This window comes from Pteronotus mesoamericanus, unplaced genomic scaffold (assembly GCF_021234165.1).
Source record: "Pteronotus mesoamericanus isolate MK-2021 breed Mesoamerican mustached bat unplaced genomic scaffold, CSHL_Meso_final scaffold_54, whole genome shotgun sequence".
Taxonomy (NCBI): Eukaryota; Metazoa; Chordata; class Mammalia; order Chiroptera; family Mormoopidae; genus Pteronotus; species Pteronotus mesoamericanus.
In genome coordinates, this window is record NW_026555321.1 from 62,235,177 (window position 1) to 62,257,652 (window position 22,476).

Here is a 22,476-nt window from a genome sequence, read left to right on the forward strand (position 1 = left end):
CATCCTAATGGTCAGAACTCACATGCTGCCACATAATTGCCCAGGAAATGCCCCATCATTGCCCAGAGGAAGCTCTGGAATACCTGTTGTCCCTTGAACACCTGCTGTGGGCCTTAGTTCTTTAATAAGCACAACCTGCATTCAGCTTTTTATACTTCTGTCCATTAACACTCGTCTACCAGATGTCTTAATCCCAAATGTTCATGCTTTCTACACTCAAGCTCAACACTAGTTCAACGTGCAGTGCTTTCCACTGCAAAGGATCATTCCTCCTCTCTGACCTCTCATGCAATGAGAATAATAAATTAGGACATACTGTAATGACACTCTTCCTCTATTGAACAATGGATGGCTCAAGAACAACCATCAGAAACCAGAAATAATTAATGAAATAGTTTGAGAATAGGCCAAAGGACTGACAGAGGAGCATGTTTTAAGTGCATCTCCACTGAGACAGAAATTCCATTGTTTGAAGGACACACTAGTGTTGAGTTACCCAGTGGGTTCTTGTGGTCCTTTTCAGGCCTCTGAAATTCTCACAGGAGTCTGTATATTCTATCTTTTCTGGGAGCATTCAACCAACACTAATGACAAGCCTATGGTGTTAGTGGGAAAACTTTAGCTGTTTCTGTTGGTTTGATTGAAGAACTGGGTAGATATGGAAGTGTTACCCATTTTCTGATGTTTCACAATCATTAACAGTACCTAACATTACTGAGCAGTGAAGGTCCCTTAAGCACATTTGTAAGTGCCTAACAAGTGTTATCTCATTTTGTCTTCTTTCTTAAAGGCACATTTACAGAAGGTGAAAGGGTTTAGGTAATTTTGTCAAAGGTCAGAGAGCAGAGAGATGAAAGAATAGAGAGCAGAATCAGAAATTTGATCCCAGCTAGTTTGACTCCATAGTTGGAGCACTTAACCTCTGACCTCCTCTTGCTCTGGTAAGTGTGAATGAGCAGTGATAATAGCAGACTTAAAACACAATAGTAATTGTCTGCAATGAATTTCAGACAATTCAACATATGCAACCCAGAAGCACATCTTCCCCATGCCAAAGATAGTCCACTTGAGACGCTCAGCTCAAAGGAGATAAAACATCATTTGAATTGTTTAATTATTTATAAGAAATGACATATCTGTTTAAGAAAGATGTAGTACTGTACTGTGTCAATTGTTTTATGAAGAGCTCCAGAGTGGATTTTCCCATCAGTTGCCACTAGATGATGCACGGGTTATGCAAACAATCCAAACCCCTTCTTGAGAGAAATTACCCCAAAGCAAAAGGAAGAAAAATTCAGCAGAGAATGATAAATGTGTAATTTGGATGTAGTTGAAGGTAGTGATGTCTTACACAATGGCTTTCTAACTGTGTGAGCCTGGTTTCCAGTTTCTTCCTTTTTCCTTTCAGAATAAACATTGATGGCTACTTAATCTTGAGTTCAAGAGGATTTGAATAATAGCCAAAAGCTTTCTCAGAAAACTGTATGCCCATAATTGCAACCAGGGTTGGCACTTGGAAAAAGACATCAAGAAACAAATTCCAACAGAGGACATATCTGCTGCTTGTGTAACATGTGCTTCCTGTAACCAATTGAAACCTGCAAATAGTTTTTCCTTCCTCATTTTCTTCTATTAGTCTGTAATAAAAATGGCCACAAATAGCCAGTTACTACTTCCTAGCAATCATATGACCAACCACTATTATGGTATTGTAAAATTCAGGGTTGTTCAGTGAACAGGACCAGAACATTCTTGGAGATTTCATGAACATATCAGTATATTTTAAAACCAAAGGGAAGTCACTTATTCCTGTTGAACATTTTTTATTTTTTTCACAAAAGGAAATGTCAGTTATGGGTAGCTCTGTCATATCTAAGGACAGAGAAGAGGATGGGTGTTGCAGCTGCAGACACATGGTGCAGACATGCTCTGTTGTTTCCTTCTGATTTATGTCCTATTTGCACATCTAAGGATGCACAACAGCATTGTATTTGCTGAAGAGGTAAGGATTGCTAATTAGCTATGCAAATGTGGTGGTTGGAATTAGGAATTGTGCAAGGGAGTCATAGCATGTGTTCTATTTTCACACACTCTGCAGGTCCTGCTGTGAAAAAAAGGATGATGATGACCTGATAGGTACCAATGTACACATCTAGATCAACATTATTTGTTCACTATATGAGCAGTTCTTTTTCTATTTTTTCCTCCTTAGGTAAATATAATTGATTGATTGTTAGCTGTTAAATCCAGTTTTCATTTTGATTTTTGACTAGGTCCCAGTTTTTGAATTAAAAACTCGATAACACACAAATGAAATAAAAATGTCAACAATGGTCTTATTGTCATGATGCTTATCTCACTTAGATGAAATTTGCTGATCTCATGTGTCTTTCTTTGGTAGATTCTGAGTTGTGACTTCTTTAAATGGGCTGTATTCTTAGTCTGGAGCTAGCAAGGCACCAACACAGCCTACAGGGATGGCGTAGCCATGGTGGGGAGGGTGGTTCTCTCTCTCCTAGGGCTAGGAAAATGTGTGGTGTTCTCTAAAGACATGCCATTCGGCCCTGGCTGGTGTGGCTCAGTAGATTGAGTTCTGGCCTGTGAACCAAAAACATGCCATTCATTTTGGGGCTGACCTCCAAAACCAACGTTGGCCTATCTTAATTGTATTTACTCTGCTCAATTCTATGAGGAAATAGACTGCATTTTAAGTTGAAACATATTGTTAAACATCATAGTTTTCCTCAGCATTAGAATCTCTGAAAATAATTGGTAGCATTGCTATTATTAAAAAAAACCCCAAAACCTTGTAAGATTGTTATATATGACATCCCTGTACAAATCATTAAAAAAATTTTTTTCCCTTTCAGAAATTCTTTCTGTAAGAGGTTTGCTGATTAAGACAGGAGGGGGGTATTTTCACTGGTCAGAATCATCCGTAACAGCAGATTTACTCCTAAGAGCATGCTTGGTAATATGTGTATTATTTATATACTTTATAATTGTTTGGTAATTTATTTAGGTTTACAGAGCACTGTTTAAATTTATTATCTAGTTTAATCTTTAAAATATATTATTCTTTTACACACAAGCAAACTGGAGCTTAGAGAGTGAAGGGAGTTTGCTTAAGGTCCCCAGATAGCAGGTGGTCCAACCAAACACAGAGGGAGTTTGTCCACATCACATGTGCATGTGTTGGTGTTTGCAGAATAAATACAGGACATGGCCTTGCCTTTAAAAAACCTCCCATTTATCTGGGAAAGTGATAGATGCCATGAAAACCACTTGGATGGGTGGTAGATAGGGATAATTCTGGAACAAGATAGACAGACTTTGGCACTCATAAAAACCTCGTTCTTTGAATTGAATAAAGTTGTACATAAAGTGTAAGACAGAACATCTTTTAAGTGATAAAAGGGTCCATCACAGACAACTGTTCTCTAAAGATCTCAGAGATAACTTAAGATTGTCTAAATGCTTTTTAGCCTGGATTTCCCTCCACATGAATGTCCATAATCCTCACTGGCATGTGCCTTCCTGGCAGCCATGCTGCACACAATGTAACAACACAGGTGGCCAGGCTGTGTCCTTGAGAAAGGTGTTCAGCTTTAGGTCCCAGCTGGGACTCAGCCAGGACCTGTAGCTTGATGTATGTCAGCTACCTCCATTGAACATGCCACTCAAAGTGACCTTGGGCTCCATCTTATGTCGAACCACTAACTCGTGGTTAATATTCAGCTGGGCTGTTAACTAGAGTACAAACATAGGGCAAGAGTTGCAATCTGTTAATGTTTCCTTAAAATCTTGTTAAGTAAGAACTAAATCCATCATTAAAGAAGACAACATAATTTAGGTGCTGTAGTTAGCAGTTCAGATGTGTATCTTTGTAGAGGTTATCTTTAAGGTCTTTTTTTAATTAACATAATTGTATCTTGGATAATCATAGCCAAGGGGGACTGGGAACTGCCAAAATTCTCTTGCTCAAACAGCAAGGAGTGTGCTTGTGCTTACCTCATTGTTAATAAGAATAGCGTTGGAGTAGTTCAAATCTTTGGAGGGAAAAGAGACAACTTAAGAGTAATTAGCTCAAGTTTTTTAAAAAATGTAATTTTTAGTATCTTGTCTTATGTGGAGATGGTGTACATAAAGCATATGCACAGCATCTTGCATGGAGTAGGTATTCAGCCTAGTGTTTGTGATAATCAGAGATTAAATCCTCTATCATTGACCAACTCTGGTTTGTCTGTTTCCAGAGCCTTTCATGCTTATCCCATTGTGTGCCAATGATGCTGACCTGATTGGTTCTACTCCTCTTACTTGGAGCTCTCCTAAGACAAGGACCATGTGTTCTCATCTTTCTCTCCCTGGCAGCTACCTTATCACCTGGCCAACAACAGGTACTAACTCAGCTTTTGTCAAAGTGATGCCTCTAATCCAGCTTTTCTCTGTTCACTGTTTCATTTTGACCCTTTGATCACACAGAGTCTAATCGCATCTGTTGAACTTTGAACATCATCTCTTGCCTGTAATTTTGTGTGTGTGTGTTGGCTGTTGTCATTTTAAAAGTATATTTTGTTTATCATGCTATTACAGTTGTCTCAACTTTTTTTTTCTCCTTTGCTCCCCTATGCCTGGTACCTCCCTTCCCTCTAGCAATACTCCCCCACTTAGTTCATGTCCATGAGTTATGTATATAAGTTCTCTGGCTTCTCCATTTCCTATACTATTTTGAACATCCCCCTGACTGTTTTGTACACACCAATTATGCTTCTTAATCCCTGCACATTTTCCTTCATTTTTTCTTTCCCTCTCACTGTTGATAACTCTCCATGTAATCTCCATTTCTATGATTCTGTTCCTGTTCTAGTTGTTTGCTTAGTTTTTTTTGTTGTTGTTGTTGTTTTTTTTTTGTGCAGTTGTTGATAGTTGAGAGTTTGTTGTTATTTTAGTCTTCATAGTTTTGATCTTCTTTTTTTTCTTACCTAACAACCTTTAACTTTTCATATACTAAGGGCTTGGTGATGATGAACTCCTGTAGCTTTACCTTGTCTGGGAAGCATTTTGTCTGCCCTCTCATTCTAAATAATAGTTTTGATGAACAGAGTAATCTAGGTTGTAGGTCCTTGCTTTTCATGACTTTGAATACTTCTTGCCTGCAAAGTTTCTTTTGAGAAATCAGCTGACAGCCTCATGGGCACTCCTTTGTAGGTAACTTTCTTCTTTTCTCCTGCTGCTTTTAAGATTCTCTCTTTATCTTTAAACTGTGGAATTTCAATTATGATATGTCTTGATGTTGCCTTCTTTGGGTCCCACTTGTTTGGGATTCTCTGTGCTTCCTGGATTTGTATGTTTATTTCCTTCTCCAAATTAGGGAAGTTTTCTTTCATTATATTTTCAAATAAGTTTTAAAATTATTGCTCTGCCTCTTCTCCTTCCAGTATCCTTATGATTCAGATGTTGGCATGTTTGGTGATGTCCCAGTCTTTTTATTCTCTCCTCATTTTCTTGAATTCCTGTTTTCTCATTGTGTTCCACCTGAATGTTTGCTTTTTCCTTATGTTCTAAATCATTGATTTGAACCCTGGTTCCCTTCCCCTCACTCTTGGTTCTCTGTGGATTTTTCTTTGTTTCATTTAGTGTAGCCTTCATTTCTGCCCTTAGATGTTTGCTGTACTCAATGACATCTCTAAGTGTTTATCACCAGTGTTTTGAACTCTCCATCTGATAGGTTGGCCATCTCTGTTTTACTTAGTTATTTTTCTAAAGTTTTGATGTGTTCTTTCATTTGGGCCATGTTTCTTTGTCTCCTCAACTTGGCAGCCTCTCTGTGTTTGTTTCTGTGAGCAGCTTTGACTCTATCTTGGCACATCTGTTGTAAGGGACAGAGCCTTAGGTATTTGCTAGGGTGAGGCAATCTGCTTTGCAACTTTGTGTCACTGTATATGGGGGAGGGGTTGGAGAGGAAACAATGCTGCTTGCTTGACTCTCTTTCTCATTTCCAGTCACTCCCCCCACTTCCCATATGTGACTGGTTCCATTCTAGCTACTTCCCTGGTGCTGAATCCCAGAATGGGTGGGTTTGTGTACATTCCAGGGTCATGTTGGTCCTTTAAGTGGACACTCCTGAGAGACTGGCAGTTTCTTCCACCACCCCAACCCCCACTGATTTTTACAGCCAGAACTTATGAGGCTTTATATTCTTGGTGTTGCGTGCTCACTTTGGCAGCAGATATACTAAAATTGTAATGATACAAAGAGGATTAGCATGGCCCCTGCACAAGGATGACACACAAATTTGTGAAGGATTCCTGGTGCTGGAACCCTGGGCTGAGTGGCCAGGTCTGGGGCTGGGATGGCTTGCTCCCCAGGTGTCCCTTCCAGTTTTTATCCACCACATGTAAATGTGGGACCATCCATTGCTCCAGCCACCACCATCACTATCTTCCTGCCACTGCCTCGCTGCCACCATACCATGCCCTCTCTGCCCTGGCTCCCCATCTCTACCCTTCCTACTCATTTGGGTGAATATTTCTTCTTTAAACTGTTGGTTGTCAGACTTACATACAACTTGATTTGTTGGCAGTTCTGGTTGTATTTTGTTTTGAGATCACTTGTGATCCTTCTTATGGTTGTGCAAAGAAGTGAAGCATGTCTACCTATGCCTCCATCTTGGCCAGCAGTCTTTGCCTACGATCTTGACAGCCCCACTTACTATCTGTATTTCTCTTTGGCTCCCCATGACTCTCATCCTTCATTATTAGTTCAGTGCATCAGTAGATTTTATAAAACAAAGATGATTATGTCTTCTATTGCTCAAAATTTTGGTGCTTTCCAAAATCCTCTGGGATAAATACATGAACTCTTTTCTATGAAGTGCAAGATCTTTCTATGGGTAGATGTTTACTTCTACCAGGTCCAGGTGATTCAGCCACTCTGCTGTTTTGTTTGACAGTCCAACTACACTCAGCTTATGCTGTGCCTCATCATTCTCCAGCTGCCAGAATGTAACTCCTGTCTTCAGAGCCTCTTGCTTCTCTTATTGATTCTCCAGCTGGCAGCCCAATTTATATCTCTCTTCTGAATCTTTCTCTGGTTCTCAAGGAGACCTGGGCTCCTTTCCTTTGCTCTTACCCCCACCTGTGCTTACACATATCTTTATTAAATCAAATTTTTTCTTGCATTAAAATTGTGTGTTTTTCTGTCTACTTTCTGTCAAGACTTTAGGCTTCTAGAGAGTAGGGTACTACTTGGCAAGTATTAGTAAAAGAAATGGATGCCTGAATAAATAAATGAATTTCATAGATAGGACTACAAAATTGTCTTCATAAACTCAGAAATTCAAAAAGAAAAATAAGTTCTCCATAATCTGGAGACTTGTGGAAATGACTAATACAGCAAAGGAAGAAATGGAGTAGAAAAAGTACCAAGTGCTCATTCCCTGATTCCTACCACAGACAAGCCAGATGTCCTGATGCTGCCCGCCACCCCCTTTCTGTTTTAAGAAAGAAACAGAACAGCACAATCTACAAGAAATTTTCCATGACATTAAAGTGTATCATGAAAGCTGCCAAACAGCTGGTGAGATGAGTGAAAGTCAATATAGTCATTTTATATAAACTGTCACTTGCTTCTAAAGAAAAAAAGACACTGTACAGATCTTCCCTGAGATGCTGCAGCCTGGTGGGACCATATTGGCTTCTGGGGACAGGATCTGCACTGAGTCATCTTTGATTTCCTGAGATGCCTGACACAGGCTGCAGGCACAGGAAGAGTTTACTAAATGCACATGGAAAAGAATCATCTTATCTTAGAGGCATTGGGCAAGTCACTTAAGAGTACTGGGTATTGTCTTAATCTCTGGATTATTGTACATAAGTGAGAAGAACACTGCTGGTTGGGAACATTTCCATTGAAAATATATTAGGTAGTCAATGAGAACAAACAGGATATGTCTACCAATGCCATCTGCATGAGAAGGGAAAATGAATCAAAGGTATTTTGAAAATGAGGCCTCTGCATGGTTAGAAACAGTGTGTCCCACCATCATGCACCTGCTGCTTAGTGAGTCTTGTAAATTTTGGCCTAAATATGAAACTAAGGACAGGGGGTCAGGAATCATTGAAGCTTCATCTTGTGTGTTCCACCAAGAGCAGGTCTTTGTTCAGTTCCTAAAACAGGTGTTTGTCTCCTTTCTTTTCACTTAAATCTTTCTGTCACTCAGCTTGGCTAGGTGGTCTGGCCATAGGGCTCAAGCAGCTGCGGGCAGTGGCTGAATTGGACAACCAGGGGCTGCAGTGGCTGGGGGCTCTTCTACAAAAGTCCTAGATGTCCCTATGTGTCTGATGTGGTGACACTGGGCTTCTTTCCTTGTGCCACCCAAGAAAGTTGGACAGCTTCCAGGGTAGCCCAGGACTCTGGTGGGAGTATCCAAGCTCATTGGTAAGTATGACTTGGCCTCAGAGGTTACACAGCATCATCTCTGTTCATTCCAATGCTTTCAAGTGCATCGTCAGACTGCCCATGGTCAAGATGGAGGGGCAGTTGCAAGGTCCTAGAGGACTGTTTCTGTGGGAGGCAGTGTTGCAGCTATGCTTGGGAAATATGATCCCCTGGCCTCAAATGTAGGAGCAGCCTGTTTTAGAGAATGTCAGCATCAGATAGAATGAAAATGTGGCCTTTGGCCTTCGTTGTGTGAAATTAGGAAAAACAAGTCACGGGAACCTAAATGTCAGGTCAAATAACTACTCAAGGGTAAAAACAACCTTTCTACTGCTATTCTTTCACTTTGGGATTAAAACACTGTAGTTATGTTTAACAAAATAAAAACGTGATTTTTCCAATTGGTACTGCCATGTATTACTCTATAATGAAAAGTAATGATCCCAGATCTCTATAATAACTTCACCATTTCAAATTCTTTCACTAGACCTAGAAAAAAAAAAGTTGATTCTGATAAGTTTTATCTTGCTGCCTGAAAGAAGAAGTAAACCACTCAGATGTGTTATCTCACAGTCCCAGAAGAATGTGAGGACACTGTGCATGCATCATGTGACCCCTTAAGAAGCTGAAGCCAGGACTCTACCCTGGATATTTTGAAAATGGTTTAGTTCTGGCGGGGCTGATTAAAAATGTAATGGAAAACACAGATTCCTGAATTACAGATGGATAGGAACCAACTTTCAGATGTGGGATTCTGTCAGCGGAGAAATGAGTTATCACTCAGAATTATTCATTTCTTTGTTATCTTGTGTGAACAGTTTAGCCTCCTCCCAATTACATTCAAGAAGACTTAGAACACAGGATGCTGGGTAACACAGCTTTGTTAATGGACAGCCATTAATATACTCTCAATTTTGACTGGTGAGGAACTGGTGTCTGTCATCTATTTCATTCTGTTGTTGTTTTGGAAAGTACTCTTTTGTGAGTACCCAGGAGAGGCAGCTCTCCATGTAAGTGAGCCATGCAGAGTTGTCTCTCGCTCCAATTTGCCTCTGATGTCAGCATGATAACTACTGCCCAGTTTTCACACCAGGTTTCCAATATACTTTTAAAATCTCGCCCTCCTTATCTCCCTCCCTTTTCTCTCTCTAAAGTGGGTAGAAAAATATGTAAGAAGAGTTGCCTCTCCTTTTCATTTTACTTGCTGAACTTTTAGTTCTTCTGCTTTGCATCTCTATAAAGATATTTGGGCAGGACCAAAAAAAGAACACACCCCAAATGAGAGAAATAAGTCGGTCTCTGGTTGTGGGATAAATGTGTTGGGCTGAAAATGCCTTGTGGAGGGTCACAGTCTCCAGAGTCTTCAAGCTCTTGCAGTGATAAGCCTGGTGAGAAAGGCACATGTGAAAAAAACATGATAGGTGCAATTAGCAGCACATGGCCCAACTTCCCCACCATCTTGTAAACACAAAAGCTTGGGGTTTCTGCAGTGGTTCTGCTTCAGAATTTCCTGGTAAGTCTGAGTTCACACAGCTCTTTGCACAGATGATTTAGGGGATCTTTTTCTCCTGAAGCCAATATGGCCAGATATTTCCTCAGGAAAAAAAAAAAAACCAAAAAACAAAATTGAGAATGTCAACAGCAGCCTTCCTTTCATCTTATTACACCCAACTGTAAGTAGGTACAAACACTTTTTTCAGACTTATCTACATTTACAGTTAGAGTGTCAAGGCAGAGTGGAAGCAATTTGTTCTTCTGTCACAGGTAGATAAACACAGCTCTTTGGTTATTGTTGAGTGACTTGAGGATCAGTGGCTTCCTGCATTAGACCATCTGGGTTAGACTGATATGTTACAACTGTCTTCAAGTGGAATTTAAGAATTCTAGTCCATCAAACACTACCACCAACTTTGAAAACAGAAATAACTTGCAGGGTCAACTTCCTCCACATACTTACATCTTCATATGTCCAAGAAAGAATACAGATTTTGGTTATGTTACTTGAACCTCAGATGCACAAAAAAATCAGCCACCTTAAAAATAACAGAAGAATGACAAGTTTTATCTTTGGTGAGCAGATATTGATGGCAGTGAGTGGAGTGTGCTGAAGTTTAAGGGACTGATGGTAGGGAAGTAATGTGAGTGATGCTTCTAACTTCAGAAGCTTCAGTTGCACAGACATCCAGGATGTTAGAAGCTTTGCACATTTCCAGGGAGAATAAGAAAAATTAGAATACTGGAGTCAAAGAGGCATCTAAAATACAATGACTCACTTTCCCTTTCATTTAAATAAAAGCTCTGAACATAAAAATGTGGCCTCAATACATCTAAATATGACACCAGGGAAAGAAAGTAGGTTGCCAAATGAAGTAACAAGACAGAGGTGAGTGGTAATTAGCAATTTCTTAAACATCTACATGCCTTAAAAAAAGTGCCACTGATGGAGCTGGAGGATATAATCATTACAAGCCCATGCTCAGGAACCAGAGTGATGTGTTCAACACAGACACTATGTCACTTAGCAGTAGCCTTCCTTCAGGCAGGTCACTTTATTTTTGTTCAACTCAATTTCTTCATCTGTAAGATGGAAATACTGGTAGTGTCTGTCTCCTGGGAAGATAGTCCTTGGAAGAGTGGGTTAATTAAGATAATATATACACAGCACTTAACAGAGTGCCTGGGCCATAATGACTATTCAATAAATCCAAAGAATTATAATGATGATGAAGATGATGAGTACCATTTAGAAAAATAAGGTTCTTGAGATCTGAGAACCTATAATCCTGGAAGACTCCAAATATTCTGTGTAATGAAATATACAGGTTTAATTTTGGTGTTTTGTTACTGTAAAACAATGACAAGGACTAAATAGGCTGGTTTTACCTTTTAAATGAACCAGGCTATTATATATAAATAAATCAACATAGGCCAAAATATTAACCATATGTGAAAGCCCCAGGCAACAACTCAATGTTACAGTTAGAAAATATTGAAGTATAATCCTGCAGTGTGCCTGAACACAATCAGGTACATCAAAGATACACAAAGTAAAGAATAGGGATAACCATTTCTGGTCGCGAAAACCTTCTGTCCCAAGTGAAGACCCAGGGACAAAGAAGGTGATGTACTCCACTGCAATAGCTCAGAGCCAGGATTATCCAACAAGGGTGTGATTACAGCCCATTGCTTTCCTGAACATAGCTCACACTTGCCTTTCCCTCCATTCTCATGCTTAAGCCCTTAACTTTCCTTCATCCAGCTCTCCACCCCTCCTCCCCTCTGATAGCTGTCAGTCTGTTCCATGTATCCATGACTCTGTTTCTATTTTGTTCATCAGTTTATTTTGTTCATTAGATTCCATATATACACACACACACACATATATATAAATAAAATCTATATATATGTGTATATATACACACAGCCATATCTCAGCCAGACATATCTATCTATATATCTATATATCATATATATATACACACATATATACATATATATATATGATCATATGGTATTTGTCTTTATCTGACTGGCTTATTTCACTTAGCATAATAATCTCCAGGTCCATCCATGCTGTCACAAAAGGTAAGATTTTCTTTTTTCAAGTGCCCATCAGTAAATAAGTGAATAAAAAAGCTGTGGTACATTTACACAATGGAATGAAGTCAACATTTTAAAAGCATATTTTCTGTTGTTTCCTTTAAAATTATAAGAAGAGAAGAGAGAATCAAGATGGCGGAGTAGTAAGTGGAAGTCGCACTGACCTCCTCCCAGGACCAACCTGGAATTACAACTAAATTATGGAGAAATCTCCTGGAACAAACAACAGAACAACAGCGAGAGTGGAGCCTTGTAACCATTGAGACAGAAGAATCAGCTTTAGCGCAATCTAACTGGTAAGGAGTGCGGTACAGACCTGAGAAAGCAAGGCGTGGCACCCACGGGCAGCAGGATCAGGAAGATATTGAAACAGCCAGTTGGGTTCCCCTGAGGAGAGTGGGGTCTAAACCAAAAGCGGGGATCTCTAGCCTACAGCACCAGAGCCCAAAAAGTGCACAGAAAACAGCCAGTTGCAAAAAGCTACAGGGTTGCTCTCTAACAGAGACAGATGGCTGGAGACACAAAGAACTGTTTAAAGAGCCAACACATAAATTTTTATTTGCAGCCACCTACCCCTGGTCTCTGGCAAAGTTGGGCTCAGAGTGGGCTAGAGATGCCTGAGGAGAGACTGGGGAAGGAGGCTTTGGTGAGAGTACTGGGAGAGAAACTGGTGGGATCTCAGTCCTGAATCATCCCCCATGCATCAGCAGCCATCTTCCTCAGGCAGAGACCACTCCCCCTGAGTGGCCCCAGTGTCAAAGGACCCAATAGCCCCACCCCAGATGGGATTCCACCCTGCCCTGTGCTGTCTAAGCTGCCTGCTAAGTGCAGAGTGGCAGCCACAGACAATATATCCCTGGCTAAAGGGGGTGCAGAGAGGTCTGGTGACACTTGAGGAGAGACTGGGGATGGAGGCTTTGGAGACAGACAAAGAGAGTAGCCAGTGGAATCCCAGTACAGACTCCTCCCCCATATGGTAACAGTGTGAGAGAACCCAGTAGCTCCACCTCCAGGAGGGACTCTACCCCACTGTGAGCTGTCTAGGGTGGCCTGCTGAGTATAGAGTGAATAGATTAACAGTTGAAGGAAAGAGCCACAGTAGAAAGAACAGTAGATTACGGGAAGTCTCCAACAGACTGCCTCAGGTCAGACAGGGTCAACATCTGACATCATCAGAGGCAGATCCAAAGGGTAAAAACAGCGGTCTCCAACCATAGAAGTTCACACCACAAAGTCAGCAAATCAACACAGATCAACTTAAGAAGCAGAAGCAAAAGAGAAGAGTCTCACAATAATGGGAAATAATAGAAACACCCTCCATTTGAAGGGAAAGGAAGAATCCCCACAAGGAGAACTAAATGAAATAGAGGCAAATAAAATATCAGAGATTGACTTCAAAATGATGGTTCTAAGGAAGCTCAATGAGCTCAGTGAGCTCAGAGAGAATTACAAAAAGCTACAGGGAAACTATGAGGAACTTACTGCAAACTATATCACCATGAAAAAGGACATAGAAACTATCAATAAGAGACAAGAGGAAATGAAGAATACAATTTCTGAATTGAAGAACACAGTAGAAGGAATCCAAAGCAGGCTAGATGAAGCTGAGGACCAAATCAGCAAACTGGAGGACGAGGTACAGAAAAGCTCCCAGAAAGAGCAAGAAAATGAAAAAAGACTCAAAAAGCATGAAGAGGTGTTCAGGGAAATGCAGGACAACCTGAAATGTAGTAACATCCATATAATAGGGATACCAGAAAGAGAACAGGATGAGGAAGGGATAGAGAACCTATTTGAAAAAGTAATGATGGAAAACTTTCCTAATTGGAGGAGAGAAAAAGTGACACAAGTCCATGAAGCACAGAGAGTCCCATTTAAGAGGAACCCAATGAGGCCCACTCCAAGACACATCATCATTACAATGGCAAATATCAAAGACAAGCAGAGAACCCTAAAGGCAGCAAGGGAGAAACAGGTAGTAACAGACAAGGGAGCCCCGATACGGCTAGCAGCTGACTTCTCCACAGAAACACTACAAGCCAGAAGGGAATGGCAAGAAATATTCCAAGTCATGAAAAGCAAAGGCCTGCAACCAAGACTGCTCTACCCAGCAAGGCTCTCCATTAAAATGGAAGGCAAAATAAGGAGTTCCCAGACAAAAGGAGGCTGAAAGGATACACCTCCACCAAACCAGCATTGCAAGATATGTTAAAGGGACTGTTTTAAGAAGATGAAGAGAAAGAGTCTATGAATACCCAGTACTTTTCATAATCACCAGTACTTGATATTACCAATATTTTTAATACCTATAAATCTGATTGTGACAATGATGTGTTATTTCAATTGTTACTTTCTTATTTGTTGAAACTCAACCTGTTTTTGTGTACTTCTTGCTTGTTTCTATTATTTTAAAAAGTTTTAAATGACTTTTTGGTTTCTTTATCCATTTTTTGACTGTAAAATTTTTTCCCTGATAAAAAAAATAAAACTATTACCCTTTTTTAGATGTGTTGCAAATATTTTCCTATTCTATTACTTGTCCTTTAACTTTTTTAATGTTTATATTACTGTATAGTCTTAAATGTTTAATATAGTCATATTGTCGATATTTCACTTTATAGCTTCTGGGTTTGAATATTTTACTTCAGGGTAAGAAAAATATTATTTTGTATTTTCTACTAAAACACCTTAGATTTTACATAGTGATTTGTTTTTAATTAATTAATTTATTTTTAAAACATTTTTCCAATAAACTTGTCTCCATTTACCAGCCACCACTTCCCCCTGCCCCACCTACCCCCATCTACCCTCCTCAATCCTTCCCCACCTTGGCTTCACATCTGTTCCTTGATCTGACCCTTGTACATAGTGATTTTTAACTCACCTGAATATTTTTTGTATAGTGTGTGAAATAGGGCTCTACATGTGTTTTATTTCAAGTAACAGTAATCCATGCACTTAATTTTAATAAGCCTTATTTCCCCATTGATTTGAAATACCAATTTCATCATATACTACATTGTTAGACAGATATATACATTTTTTTCTAGAATGCTCATTTTATTTCATTGATCTACTTGATTATTTCTGTGCTGGTGTCATGTTATTTTAATTGTTGAGACTATAATGGATTTAAATTTTTAAATATTTTATAATGGATTTTTGACGTTTAAATAAATAAATAAAAATCAACATGCAATAAACCTTTTGCAATAACATGGATGGAACCAGAAAATATTGTGCTAAGTTAAATAAGCCAGTCGGTGAAAGAAAAATCCCATGATTTCACCTATAAGTGGAATCTATTCAACAAAATAAACTAACGAACAAAACAAACCACAGACATGGAAACATGGAGCAGACTGAAAGTGACAAGAGGAGATGGGGAAGGAGGACAATGGTGGAAAGAAGGAGAAGAGCTAAACAAAGAACATGTATGAATGACCCATGGACATTGACAATAAAGTGGGAATTAACTGTGGGATAGCGTGGTGGAGTGGGATGGGTGGAAGAGGGAAAAGGCAGATAAAATGAGACAGCCATAATAGAATAAATGTGATTTAAAATTTAAAAAAAATATATATCCATGCTTTGGAAGCACACAGCCTGGGATTTTGCAGAGCTCATTAAAGAGTAATATGCCAGCATTGAGGAGAGAAGCCAGCTGCCTTTCTCTGCACCCCCAGGGTACGTATGCTGTGTTGCTTCCCAGCCTCAATTTATTGCCCCACAGATGGGAACCAGTTAAGTGCAGTAAGAGAGAGAGAGAGTACAGACAGTGGGGTTGGAGACAGAAGGCACCAAAAGAGATGGCGTGAGTAGGCAGCAAATTCAGTGCAAGAATAATTTGTTCCTTGCCAGACAGAAGCAAAAAGTAGTTTCGGGGTTAATAATGAACACTATTTATTGATGAATCTATGAGTATGTGGGCTGTAACCAGGGTAATTGGGCAGTTTGGTAAGTTCCTAGTGAGAGACTGAAAAACGATTCATCTGTGCACGTCTGCCCCCTGCATCACCAAGCACCTGATGCTTTTACCTGCTGCAAGCACCTGACTGAACTCACCTGTGGGTCAGGGATAGGCACTGCCAGCAGCTGAAAAATTTAGCCTCATTCATCATCAGGAAACGGGAAGATGACAGAAAAGAACGAAATTATGAAAAAGTAAAGAAGGACCTTCTGGAGAAAAACATGAGTCTATTTCTAGACATACACAAGTACATAATAAGAATCTGTGCATTACAGTGACAAGATTATTTGAAACAATAGATCTTCAGCCCTTTATCATCCCAGCCAGTGCTCAAGCAGGGGACCCAGCATCTCTGGGGTCTTACCTAATACCTCAATACCCTTATCACTGGTCAATAGCATGTAAAAGAACTCTTTCTGCTTAATGTGCTCAGTAAAAAAAAATTATCTCTGACTGAGAAAAATCATTAGCTAATCATGTCAGATTAGCAGAGCCCATGAAGCCTGCAGACATATTGGGAAGATCCTGAGTGGAGACTCATGACTTGTTGAAGTAGGAATTTCTGTGAAAAGAATTGAGGCCTAATATGACTAAATATATTCCTAAATTTTCACTGATCAACACATACAAGGGTTCTTCTTAAGCAGGATGGTCAAATTAGCCAGTCCCGGTTGCCAGGTTTCTAGAGTGCCATGACTGAATGTGTGTCTATGTATCAGTCCACCATTTTCCGTTCACTTTAATTCTATAATGAGTTACCGCTTTAAACCTAGAACTTTAATATGACAGAGGCTTTCTGATTTATCTCCCAAAGATTAATTTGGATAATACTAAAGAAGGCTGATGGTTGAAAGACACAGTTTTTCATCAACCTGCAGGCATAATGTTACAGAATTTCACTCAGACATTTTGATCTTTGTGCCCTATAGAGCTAAAACTACCAATAAATATGGCTGCCAAGATGCAAGAGAGGATCTATCAGTGTTCTTGCAAAGAATTTTTTAAAACACATGCACTAAAAAACATAATATCAGAAATGGCAGAAAGATCTTAAAAAGAAAATCATTTGGAATTGATGACTTTTGTATTGTCTATCTCCACACCAAAACAATGACTTAAATGTTGTTCTCTGCCAGGAAACAGATGCTGGGATATACTGATCAACAAGGCATTCATAAATTTTAAGCCTTGTCTTATTTCACCATTCATCATAAACAGATTCTCTGAGAAGTCATTGTAAAGCAAATTTGAACATACTTTACTTTAAACTTCACATTCATGAATTCAAAGAAAAGAATAGGAAGATGAATATACTTTGCAAAACTAGCACAGCATGTCAGATATAGCTATCTTATTTATTTTTTATTTTTTTAAAGTTTATTTATTTATTTTTAGAGGGAGGGGAAAGGATGGAGAGAGGGAGAGAAACATCAATGCGTGGTTGCCTTTCATGTGCCCCCTACTGGGGACCTGACTCACAACCAAGGCATGTGCCCTGACTGGGAATTGAACCAGCAATGCTTTGGTTCACAGGCAGGCACTCAATCCACTGAGCCACAGCAACCAGGGCAGATATAGCTATTTTAATATTACACAAAACTTTCTCTTAAGCAAAAGTATGAACAAAGATAAAATCATTTCACACTGATAGAAGGTTAATTTTTTCACAAAGATATCACACTGTTAAAATTTGTAAGCTATTAATAAACTAGTTTCAAAATACAAAAATTAAAACTTGCCAGAAACACAAGGAGAAATAGATAAATATACAACCACAGTGGGAGATGTTTGTTGTTGTCATTGAAGGGACTTCCCCACATTGCACAGGCACAATTTTAATACAATAAACTGTTTCCTGTATAGTGTACAATTCAATGAGTTTTGACAGATGGATACAAGATGTTTCTCTCTTTTTTTTTTTGTTTAACCCTTACTGAAAATATTCTCATTGATTTTAGAGATGGGGGAAGGGAGAGAAAGAGAAAGGTAGAAAAACATCAATGTGAGAAACATCCATCAGTTGCCCCTCGTATACACCCTGACCAGGGACTGAACCTTAACCTAGGCATGTTCCCTGACCAAGAATCAAACTTGTGACCTTTTGGTTTATGGAACAATGCTCCAACCAAATGAGCCACACTGGTCAGAGAAATATAGGACACTTCCGTCTCCCCAAAAGTTTTCTGATGTCCTTAACAGTTGATCCCTTCCTTGACTTCCGGTCTTGGGCAACCACTAAATCTGTTTTGTTTCTTTTTTGTTTTTTGGTTTGTTTGTTTTTCTTCCCTCTATAGGTTAGTTTACCTTTTGTAGAACTTCTGTAACTGAATCATACAGTCTTTATTTTGTATCTGGCTTCTGTCACTCAGTATGGTGATATTAAGAGTTATCTCTGTTGTTACATTTATCAGTAAGTCATTTTATATTGCTTAGAGGTTATTTGTTTGTATGTATATACCATGGTTTATTTACCAGCTGATAGACACTGTAGGTATTTCCTGTTTTTTGCTCCCCTAAAATTTACCTTTCCAAAAAAGGGTTTGATTGTGATGGGAAAGAAGCATACAGGGATTCCAGTAAAGTTCTACAGGAGGTGATACAGGTATGTGTTTAATAATTACTCCCTGGAGTTTGCACACAAATTGTATTTGTGTTTTTTGTCAGTATGTTAGATTTCATCAAAGAGGGAAAAAATCAAGATAAAGTCAAGGAACTTATATCAAGGACTCATGGACAAAGCCAAAGTGGAGAAGGACTGAGGGAGGGAGGTGGGGGAGGAGGGCAGGGGAAAGTAGTGGTAGGAAGGTAGAGACAAATGTATTTGAACAACAACAAAAAAAGATAAAGTATGTGAGACTGTATCTGCATAAAAGTGATTTAGTCGTTGTTTAGTAGAGAAAGTAGCTCTGACAAAAAAGAATGTGGGCACTGTTGCTCACTCTCTTAGCCCCTGTCACTTAGGAAGGGAGGATGGTAAAAGCAGAGAAGTTTTGTTCCATCATTTTTTAATTGTACTATGCTCTAACCCTGGCAATGGCATCATTATTATTGCTATTATTGTTGTTGTTGTTGTTGTTGTTGTTATTAAATGACTTGACTCAAAGATTCCAATTTATCTGTTTCTGTCTTGCTTGAGGGCACTTTGCCCTAGACAGCTGGGAAGATGTACCACTAGGCACTCTTTCAAAACAGAACCTGCTGTGAGGTGGTAGGTGGCAGATAATACCAGTGGCTGCATCATCTGCCCTGGAGTACGGATCTCTGTGCTACACTGCACTCAGGGCTCTTTCCCCCAATCCTTGCCCGCCCCAGCCCTGACCTCATACTATCTGTTGGTATCTCCCACTGCTTCTGCTCCCTCTCCATTTTAACTCTCACAGGACTTTCCCCTAATACACCTCTTGCTCTTCTAACCCTGTCTTAGTGTCTTGGAGGACCAGAACTGACTACCATGTGCAGAATGGTGTTTTGATGAGCAAGAATTATTAAAACTATAAAAAAAAGTTGTATGAGATATTTGCAGAGACTGAGATTTCTCACTTGAAAGCAGCCTAATACAGACAACGCAAACCAATTTTTAAATTTCTATTTGATCCCATTGTTCCATGTAAACACAGCCAGAGACTTAGAAATTCATATTTTTACCCCCTAAATCCAGGCATAGATCAATTGAATCTTCAAAATGCTTTTTATTTTGCATATTAAAATGCATATTGTTTCTCCCCTTTACTCATTTCTACATTAGATACCAAATATTTTTGAAATAAATTTATTAAAGGTCCAATGAATCTGGACTTACTACAGTCTCTCAAAATAGAGCTACCTAAAAAAAAATGTACTGGGTTAATTTAGAAATGTTGCTAAACTATAGGAGTCAGATGATACAGAGTTTGAAGATTATAGTAAACAGAGTAGCATAAAAATTCTTTGTATGCATGTTTTGTTTTTATGTCCCAAATACTTATAAAACCAGCATCCAAATTAAAATGATTTTTGCACAAACTGTGAATTGAAAAGTTCAAGAAACAAGTTAAATGTACTCAAATTTATTTCCTTTAAAAACAGTCATAGAGGAGAGAAGATGGTGGAGGAGTGAATGGGAGTCACGCTGACCTCCTCCCAAGACCAAACTGGAATTGCGACTAAATAGTGGAGTAATCAACTGGAAAACAATGGAACTATAGTGGGAGAGGAGCCTTGGTGCTGCGGAGAGTGGATTCGACTCTCACACATCCCAACGGGTGAGAAGTGCGGTGGAGGCTCGAGAGTGTGGGCTGTGTGCCCACAGGCACTAGCACCAGAGGGACATTGAAATGGCCAGTTAGCTTCCCATGAGAAGAACGGGGTCTGAACCATAAACAGGGACCTCTAAACTACAGCAGCTAAAACCAAGAAAATACAGACAAAACGCAACCCGGAAAAGCTTAGCGCTGCTCTCTGCCAGAGACAGGTGGCTGGAGTTGCAAAGAGACATTAAAAGGGCCAACGCAAAAATGGCAGTGGCAGCAACCCTCCTTGATCTCTGGGTAGAGGTGGCAGCAGGGTGGGCTGGTGCCTGGGAAAAGACTGGTGAGGAAAACTTTGTGAAGAGAACTGACACAGCAGCCTGTGGAGCCCTGGTGATAACGCACCTCCCACTCTGCAGCTCCCATCTCGCTCAGGCAAAAGGGAATCAATTAACCTGCCTTTTGTGTGCTCCGCACACAGCTTGTACGCCTGTGAGCTGCGGAGCTGAGTGCAGACTGGCTGGGAGAGCCTTGAGGAGAGACTGGAGACAGAGGCGTTGGGGAAAAAATGGGAGGAGGAACCAGGGAGTCCCGACTCCCTCCCCGTTCTGTAGTCTCCATTGTGGGCTGGAAAGGCGCAACCCCAAAGAGGCAGAAGCGGGGCGCGCATGAACCAGACTGCCTGCGATTGAAATGCAGTCTGCACAGGGGGTGGATCCTTGGGCGAAAAGGTCACAGAACTGCCCGGAGACCCCTGAGGAGAGTCTGGAAAAGGAGACGTTGGGGAAAGAAAGGGAGGAGAAACCAGGGAGTCCCGACTCCTTCTCCTTGCCATAGTCTCCGTTGTGCGGGAAGAGGCCACTCCCGCAAAGACCCAAAAGCTGAAAAGCACACATAGACACCACAAAAACACCCACTGCAGGCACGAACACTTGCGCCGAGTGACCCGCGAGGGTTGGTGAGCGTGTATGTGACCCGCGTGGGCTGGCAAAAACTTGCACCGGCCAGCAAGGCCTCCCACAGATTGGCACCAATACAGCCTGATAAGGAGTACACAGAGCGGCAAGGGCAGGTGTAAATTGACCCGCCCACCCGCAATTGCAGAGCGGCCCACAAAATTAGTAGAGCTGCCCAGAGTCCCTGGAGGAGAGACTGGAGACAGGATTAACCAGAGAGTCCTGGAGCTGACTTCCTCCCATTTCCGTAGTCCCCATTTGGCAAGGGCAAGCAACACACCCAAACAGCCAAAAGTGGGGAAAACTCACAATAGAAGACCCTAAACTGACCAGTGCCGGGCAGCTCACTGTCCAGGGGGGCCAGATGAGTATGCAAGGTCGCGAATAAGCCCTCTGGTCTGGGGCAAGCAGGCATTAGCCCAGGCAGGTAGGGGATCATGCTGCGCCAGGGAGCGTGCTCAGGGAGACAGCATGAGAGTGCAGAGCAATCCCACAAAAAAGCCCAGCCCTGACCGAAGGGGTCACAGAACTGCCCTAAGCAGGACTCAGACACAGGCAGTAGACTCCTGGAAGGCTCAAACAAACAACCCAAGATCATATAGGGTTAACAACTGACATCATCAGAGGCAAGCCCAGAAAGAAAAGGACAGGACAAAAATGCTTAACGGACTCTCACAAAAATGGGAAGAAAAAGAAGTTCCCCCCAAATAAGTGGAAAAGGGGACTCCCCACAGACAGAGTTAAATGAAATAGAGGCAAGGGAACTATCAGATATCGAATTCAAAACAATGGTTCTAAGGAAGCTCAATGTGCTCAGCCAGCTCAAAGAAAACTATGACAAACTGCAGAGAAACTATCAGGATCTTACAGCAAACTATATCAGCCTGGAAAAGGACAGAGAAACTATCAAGAAGACACAAGAGGATATGAAGAATACCATTTCTGAATTGAAAAACACAGTAGAAGGAATCCAAAGCAGGCTGGAAGAAGCCAAGGATCAAATCAGTGAGATGGAGGACAAGGTAGAAAGAAGCTACCAGAAAGAACAAGAAATGGAAAAGCAACTCAAAAAGACTGAAGAGGCATTTAGGGAAATGCAGGACAACCTGAAACGCAATAATATCCACATAATAGGGATGCCAGAAGGAGAAGAAGAGGAGCAAGGAATAGAGAAACACTTTGAAAAATAATGATGGGAAATTTCCCCAATTTGAGGACAGAAAAGCTCTCATGGATCCAGGAAGCAAAGAGGGCCGCATTCAAGAGGGACCCAAGGAAGCCCACT

At 40.5% G+C, this 22,476-nt stretch overlaps 1 non-coding gene across 1 annotated transcript; it reads left to right on the forward strand.

Annotated features, from left to right (window-relative positions):
• Window positions 1-6,210: 6,210 nt before the first annotated feature.
• On the forward strand, window positions 6,211-6,317 carry LOC129061169 (U6 spliceosomal RNA). Its single transcript, XR_008528119.1, has one exon. It is a non-coding gene; the product is annotated as a U6 spliceosomal RNA (small nuclear RNA).
• Window positions 6,318-22,476: the final 16,159 nt, after the last annotated feature.